Source organism: Akebia trifoliata, chromosome 16, assembly GCF_017979445.1.
Source record: "Akebia trifoliata isolate Shusen 1 chromosome 16, ASM1797944v1, whole genome shotgun sequence".
Lineage (NCBI taxonomy): Eukaryota > Viridiplantae > Streptophyta > Magnoliopsida > Ranunculales > Lardizabalaceae > Akebia > Akebia trifoliata.
In genome coordinates this window covers 24,612,550-24,619,966 of record NC_141390.1, presented here as the reverse complement: position 1 = coordinate 24,619,966, position 7,417 = coordinate 24,612,550, and positions in this window count along the sequence as shown.

Sequence of the window (7,417 nt, the reverse complement as noted above, 5' to 3'; positions counted from 1 at the left end):
ATTGTACTCATGATAATCTGACTCCCTCCACGTGGCATACTCAAAATACTCTCCTGACGTCAAGAGAGTATTTTGAGTGTACCACATGGCGGAGTCAAAAAATCATTACTCTATTTGAAGCTTTCAAAACAACTTCTAAAATTCACCTTTCAATCCATTTTTTCTTGAGTTGTGCTAGAGTAACATTGTGCGGGGACATTTCTGACTTGGAAGTATGTAGGAACCATGAGATCACTCGTGATGTCCTGTACAATGTTACTTCAGCATTATCCTTTTTTCTTGCATATAAATCCGAGTCTGTGGGCCAAACATCCATGAAGGTCCACAAGTCTAAAATATCGTGACACCATGACATTTTTTAGGTGTAATGTAGGACAATATCTTTCATACAATTTTTTTTTTTAATATTTGCATATATATATATATATAACGCGAGTTGTCCTTGTACAATTTTAGGATGGGACTAGTCCCTATGGACACCCCACGTAAGTTTACCACCATGTAACAAGGAAAGTCAAGAGGCCACCCAATTTTGAGCACTAGAAAAAGGAGTAAACCTTGTCGGTAATTTTATTGCTTAGGCAACCCCCTTGGGGGCCTTTCATACTTGACACATGGAACACAGTAGGTATGAGTCCATGTGTGCTAATATAATCAATTGGACAAGTAAGATCTTATACAATCCATTATGTTATGTGTGGGGATTTTTCGGATCTCCCATCCTAAGAGATATGCACTGTAATTAATGCTTCTCTACGATCTTCTAAGTTTTCAATCGTCTTTTTTGTTGAACGTTCCTTTTTAGGATTATCTTTCTCTCATCTTTAACTAAAAAGACATCGGTATAGTGTCGGCTAATGAACCTCCGACAATCAAGTTAGTACTTGTTGAAAATTAAAGATTAAGAAGAGAATAAGAACACTATAGTTGTGTATGGCTTGTGCCTTAGGTTTGAGTGGGAGAGGCTTATTTATTTATAAAGTAGGCTATCTAATGGGAGTAGTAAACTCAATTGTAATCACTCACCCATATTATATAGCATTTATGGTAATAAAAGTTCATGATATTTTGATAATAATCAAGACCCACTCCTCACGAATCTTATAACATGCATAAGGGGTGATCATAAATATATAATTGATCCAATTTGATGACTATTTAGTTCTTCGAGTTGACTCAGTCGAGTCATGTGTCGATAACACTCTCAGGTACCATGTGTGTTTTCCCTTGACAGTAAAACATATTGTAATGACCTTTGCTACTTAGGTAACTTTAGCTAACTAATTATATTTCTTTGTTAGGTTGTTCATTGGATTGCTTTACACAATTCTCCTAGTGGATAATCTCCTTAGAGTATTTCCCAAAAGTAGGAGGAAGAGTTGTAGTAACAGTAGTAGTATCAATTAGTAAGTAAGAATAGAAGAAGGAGAAGAAGCGGCAACATCAGTTACTAAATTAGAACAAGTGATCAGGTTCTAGAAAGTCGTTTATAGAGCCCTAATTACATAAGAATTTATCAGTAAATCATACATTAAACCTTCTAATTACATATAGTTCATTGTTAGTCCATAATAATTCTTGTTTTTAATTTAATTATGTAATTCAAAACTAATTACTATTATTTATGTGTAATAGGAAATATTCGCAAAGTCTAAGGGAGAATTAGAAAACTCAGAAGTTACAACTGTGACCCAAGATTCAAAATAAGACCGTAGATTAAAATTCAAGTCAATTGAGCAAAATTATAACACAACGTCACAGTTAACGATGGTGGCACGATCAACGAAGAAAATCAAGTCTCGAAATTTGTACTGAAGTTTGACGACTGAAAGACATTCGTTTTGAAATAGGACTTTGATATTTTTGTAATCATAAAATATTTTCGAAATCCTAATTACCCAAAAAACCTTAATCTGGTCCTTCTATAAATAGGAGACCCAACTAAAGGGCATCGGATCTCCATGATCATCTCCCCCAAAGGGATCTCCCATCTCTCATTTCCTTGGAGACTTTGTCGATTTCAAGTCAAGAAGCAATAAAGATATTTCTTTCTTTCACTCTCTTCTCTTTGACATGATATATATTTTATTTTATTGTTCTTGCGATGACTATTGGTTAAATCTTCGTTAGATTGGTTGAGGAAGCTGAAACAAAATTTATTAGTGTTTTATAGTTCTCGTAATGGCTTCCTAGTTTTATTGTGGTGTTAGATATTTATTATTAGGTTGAACATTGAATGTTTCTCAAAGTTTTGATGTTTCATTCTTTGATAAGTTCAAGAATAATCATGTCTTACAGAGAACAGTTAATGCATATCTAATAATCTCGACTTAATTTATTGTATACTTTTGATCTCATTTATATTATAACTATTTGATTTTTCGATTTACAAACATTAACTTTATTTAGTGGATCAAGATAAAAAAAGAACTAAAATTCACTGAAAAAAAAAAAGAAGTAATAGCATCAACTATTGAGCAGGACAAGGAGAAGGAGAAGGAGAATGAGACTAAGTAATAGCATTAGCTATTAAGTAGGAGCAAGAAAAGAAGAAATAGTAGTAACATTATCTACTAAACAGGAATAGAAGAAGAAAATAAGTAATAGCATCAACTACTATTAACAAAACTTGGTCAAATCCGCCGCTGTAGATAAAAAATGTTGTAGTGAGGTTTGAAACAATGAGGGCTCAACCATGGTAGTCGACCACCTAGATGTAACACAAAGAAGATAGGGGTCGACCAAGGTTGCCGAACTACCTCAAGGAACTAAGAAAAGGATTGGCCAAGGTAGCTGAACAACTTAAAGAGGACAATAGAAGAGGAAGGGGTCGGCCAAAGAGGCCAATCTAGTTATATTTTTGAACCAGCTCTACAAGTTGGATTTGATTAGAATAAATCTAATTGTTTTGATTTAGTATTTTTGTTAATTTTTAGGAAGGGGATAGTTGTATTCCCCTAATGCCTTATCATAGGAACTTGTATCTTGATGAGATCCAAGGTTCTAAGAATAACTTTTATTCCTAAGGATTAGTAAATAATATGCCAATATTTTGTTGACAATTTTGAGTTGGGGGTTGCTCCAACCACACTTATTTAAGATAAAGTTTGAATATTTGATTGTTGACTTGTTGTCATTCCCTTAAGTTGGGAATTGCCTCAATTCAACTTGATTAATATAGAACATCGACTCTTAGTCATATACTTAACGTCATGTCAACTCTTCAAGTTGGGAGGTGTCCCTATCAATGAATAGTGGAATTCAAATTTCTTATCGTAGATTAGGTGTCATGCCGATTCTTCCAGTTAGGAGTCGACAATTCCATGCAATTCGATTAAGAGTGAGAGTTCTTAGTCATAGACTTGTCGTCATACCAAATCTTGAAGTTGGAGTTGGTAGCTCCATGACTCTTGGTTGTAGACTTGTTGTCGTGTTGACTCTTTGAGTTGGGAATCAGTAGTTTCTTGCAACTCAGTTTAGAGCAAGAGCTATTTGGCTTTTCGAATGTTGGATCCTAGAACATAGACTCTTTTGTTTTGGGAGTGTGGACTTTTGAATTTGAAGCTCAGGCTTCTTTAAAACGCCGTCTTTTTGAGTTTTGGGTGTGTGGGCTTTTGAGTTTGAAGCATGAGGTTATTTGTGAGCGATAGCTTTTTGTTTGTGAAATGCTAGCTTCTTTGAGAGTGAAGGCTCTTTATTTGTGAAGGCCAATATTTTTTGTGAGCGAGATCTCTTTATTTCTGAACCGTGAGATATTTTGTAAGCGGGGACTTTTTGATTGTGAAGTGAAAACTTCTTTAAGAGTAATAACTCCTTATTTGTTATGCGCGAGCTTCTTTATGAGCAAAAGCTCTTTATTTTTGAAAATCAAGGTTTTTTGTTCGTGAGAACTCTTTTATTATTAAATGAGAGCTTCTTTTATGAAAACTATATGTATTTAATACTTGTAATTGTGTTTTAAACAATTTCTACGTGGATGGGATGGTGTGTCGAATAATCGACGAAAGACTCAAAAATTGGAAAAAGAAAAATCTAGTTTTCGTGCAATTATTTAGTGCTAGAGGCAAGAGCTAGCTACGCCACCTCCACCTACCTCAGGCTAATCTGGCAGTATCACTGTGGTGCCTTGCCAAACGTTAACACCTATGTCAGATCTTGAGACACTAGGTCACGCCTCGAAATTTCAGCATAGTCTCCTCTGTTTATATTAGCATTCCAAGGCGTTCAACTTGTTCCACCTGATAAACAACATCCATAATAATCCTGTATTATACATATAAAATATAATACTAACGGAAGTCTATATACATCTAATAGCATATGATAGATCAGAGTACGGAAGGATAAACAAAATAAAGGATTATACAAATATTTCTTACTATAACAAAAATCCTAACGCTTAGTATAAGACCCAGAATACTACCTGAACGAACTAACACCATTAGAGGGGTATAGCCCCACTACTCACTAGGTAATAGACTATGACCAACTAGATAGTCCTCACTCGTGCTCTACACCTGTTTCGCCAAGTTCCGGATCTGAAACTAAAAAAATGAAGAAATAAAGGGTGAGTAACAATAGTTACCCAGTAAGAAAGCAAACAATTTCTGCCAATAACCTCTCCTAACATAAACGAATAAACATACTAAATTATTTTAAAATAAATAAAATTTTATAGAAGAAACTACTATTAACTAGTATATATAGCCAAGGATAAGTAACTAAATATTTTAAAACTCATATTACATCGATCAGCAGTACTCACTATAACATTTTCTTTTTATACAAATCTAATTGGTCAAATGGAAACATTAAACATGCATTTCATTTTATATATTAAAATAAGACAACATATAAATAATACACAATGGTGGACTAGTGGAATTAGAGAGTTGGGATTCACGACTGGATCGTTCCTAGTCGGGACATGATGTTACAATTCCCTATTGATTTTTAGTTATTGATTTTGTGGCTAGTTGCTGCAGTTACCACACTTGGTTGACCATCTATCCAGCTCAGGCTGGTCGTTTGACGTGATCGTAAGAAATAGGTCATGGTGCCACGTGTCAACTCATGGAGCCTGTCATGTGCAACATTGCTACTACATTACTATCCTAGCTGATCACGGGCCCAGTTTGGTACGTACACGGGATGTGACATCTCATTTTTTTAATGTAAAATACAGACATCACCCCTCGAGTGTGATTCTGACATTTTACCATTTCACCCCCGTTTTTTCTTTTTTCAATTTTTGTAGTCTCAATCTTTCGAAAAAAATTATTCACTTTCTTATATTCATCAACTTAATATGAGTTCACTGAATATTAAATCATTTTTCAAATCTTAAAATTTACTTTTTTATCAATTAAACTGAAAAATTACAAAACTTATATCAACGTGGGGTCTGAATAGTGTACAGAACCCAACTGTCCAACACAAAATTCGGTGAAATATCCTACCCATATATAATTTGTCATTAAATACAATTAATCATATCAAACATGCAAGTTATAGTATGAATTTGAAATAACCAATTGAATTCTATATTTTTTTTTTAACACATCACAAATTTTTAATAAAATCTTAAATGTAATTTTTACAATCTACGATTACTAATAGAAATTGAGAGTTCCTTACAATCTCTAGGTGATAGGATCGAAGCGAATGCGAGAAAATCTAGATAATCGGCCTGAAAATCGAGACGGATCAAACTTCGAGACAGTTGATTTTCGAATCTAACCTGGTGGTTCTGAAGATCTCGATGTCATCATCATTTCTCTCTTCTACGGCGGAAGATGATTTGACCCCGAAACAGATGAAATCTAGGGTAGAAGGTACGAAACCTCCATATCACATACAATTATTTTTTGATGATACGAGACAAAAAATACGAGAAGATGAAAGATAATTGAGTGGGTTTTATAGAGGTCGAGGCTACAGACATTTTTCCCTTTTGCGTCGGAGGTCGATAACAGATCGTTCGCGACAAATCTGAGTTGAAAAGTCGAGGGAAAAATCAAATTTAAAAAAAAAAACGTTGGCTGGTTTTTTGATGGTTTTAAATGATGATGAATAGTAAAAAAAATTAAATATTTATTTATATAAATTTTTGGGACGAAATCAATATTTTACATATTGTTTCGTTTGACAATAACTTGACTGTCCGGACTCCAAAAGTGACAATCGAATACTCTATTTTGTCTAATTTTCTCTTCCGGATCTAATGGTGTGATCAATTTTTATAAATTTTATCTCTAACAAAAATTTACATTTTTGACCCGATGGGACCCTAAAATTGACGTCGTTTTCATTTTTGACAATAATTCGATTTTTTGCGCTCCAAAAATGGTAAATAGATAGTTTATTTTCTATAATTTTTCGTTACGAATCCAATGATATGATTGAATTTTAAAAATTCTTACTCTAGTAAAAAGTCATTATTTTAGTCTGATCCGACTTGATAATCGAGGATTTTACAACATTTCTATTCGGATTCACATTTGAGTGTGTTTACAGGCTAAAGTATGTTTTCAATCATTTTGAATCCAATGGTGAGGTCAAATTCCATTAAAATGATCATAAACATCCTAAAGCTTTACTCTAAGTCCCACTTTTAGAATTTTCTCAAAATTTCACTATTTATTTTTCTCGAGATACAAATCGAAAACTTGGGATTTTACAATCACCACTAGAATCAGGCTTCTACCACCACCAGCCGCCTCTAAAAGTTATTTTCAACAATTGACTTCCGCGAACTTTCGAGACTTCGTTTTGACAAAATTTTCATAATTTTTCAATATAAATGATGAAAATGAATTTTAAAATTGGAAAAGAGAAATAATTTGATATTGAATGAAATTGGATTGGGTTGAAAAATATCGAAAAAGAAAGTTGTAAAATATACGTATCTGTAATTGCCTAAACATAGCAAGCTATGTCAAAATAAACCTTCTGAAATCATACAGGCATGCCTATCAAAAAAAGACAAATTTCACACTACATGTTGCCCCTTAGCAAGTGCCTAAATTGTATGGTGCGTCTTAGTAAGAATCTAAAATTACTTGTAGCTCTTTTGCAAGAGTTTAAACTGCATATTTCTCCTCAATAAGAATCTAAAACCATTTGTCACTCCTCATTAAGAGCCTAAAACTGCTCACTACTCCTCAGTAAGAATCGAAAACTGCTCGTCGCTTCTTTACAAGAGCCTAAACTGCTTTTTGCTCCTCAGTAAGAGCCTAAACTGTTTGTTGCTCCTCGATAAGAGTTTAAAATGCATTTTGCTCCTTAACAAAAGCCTAAATTGTGCATTACTCATTAATAAGAGCCTAAATTGCACGTTACTCACCAACAAAAGCCTAAACTGTATGATACTCTCTAGTATGAGCATAAACTACATGTTGGTCCTTAGTAAGGGCCT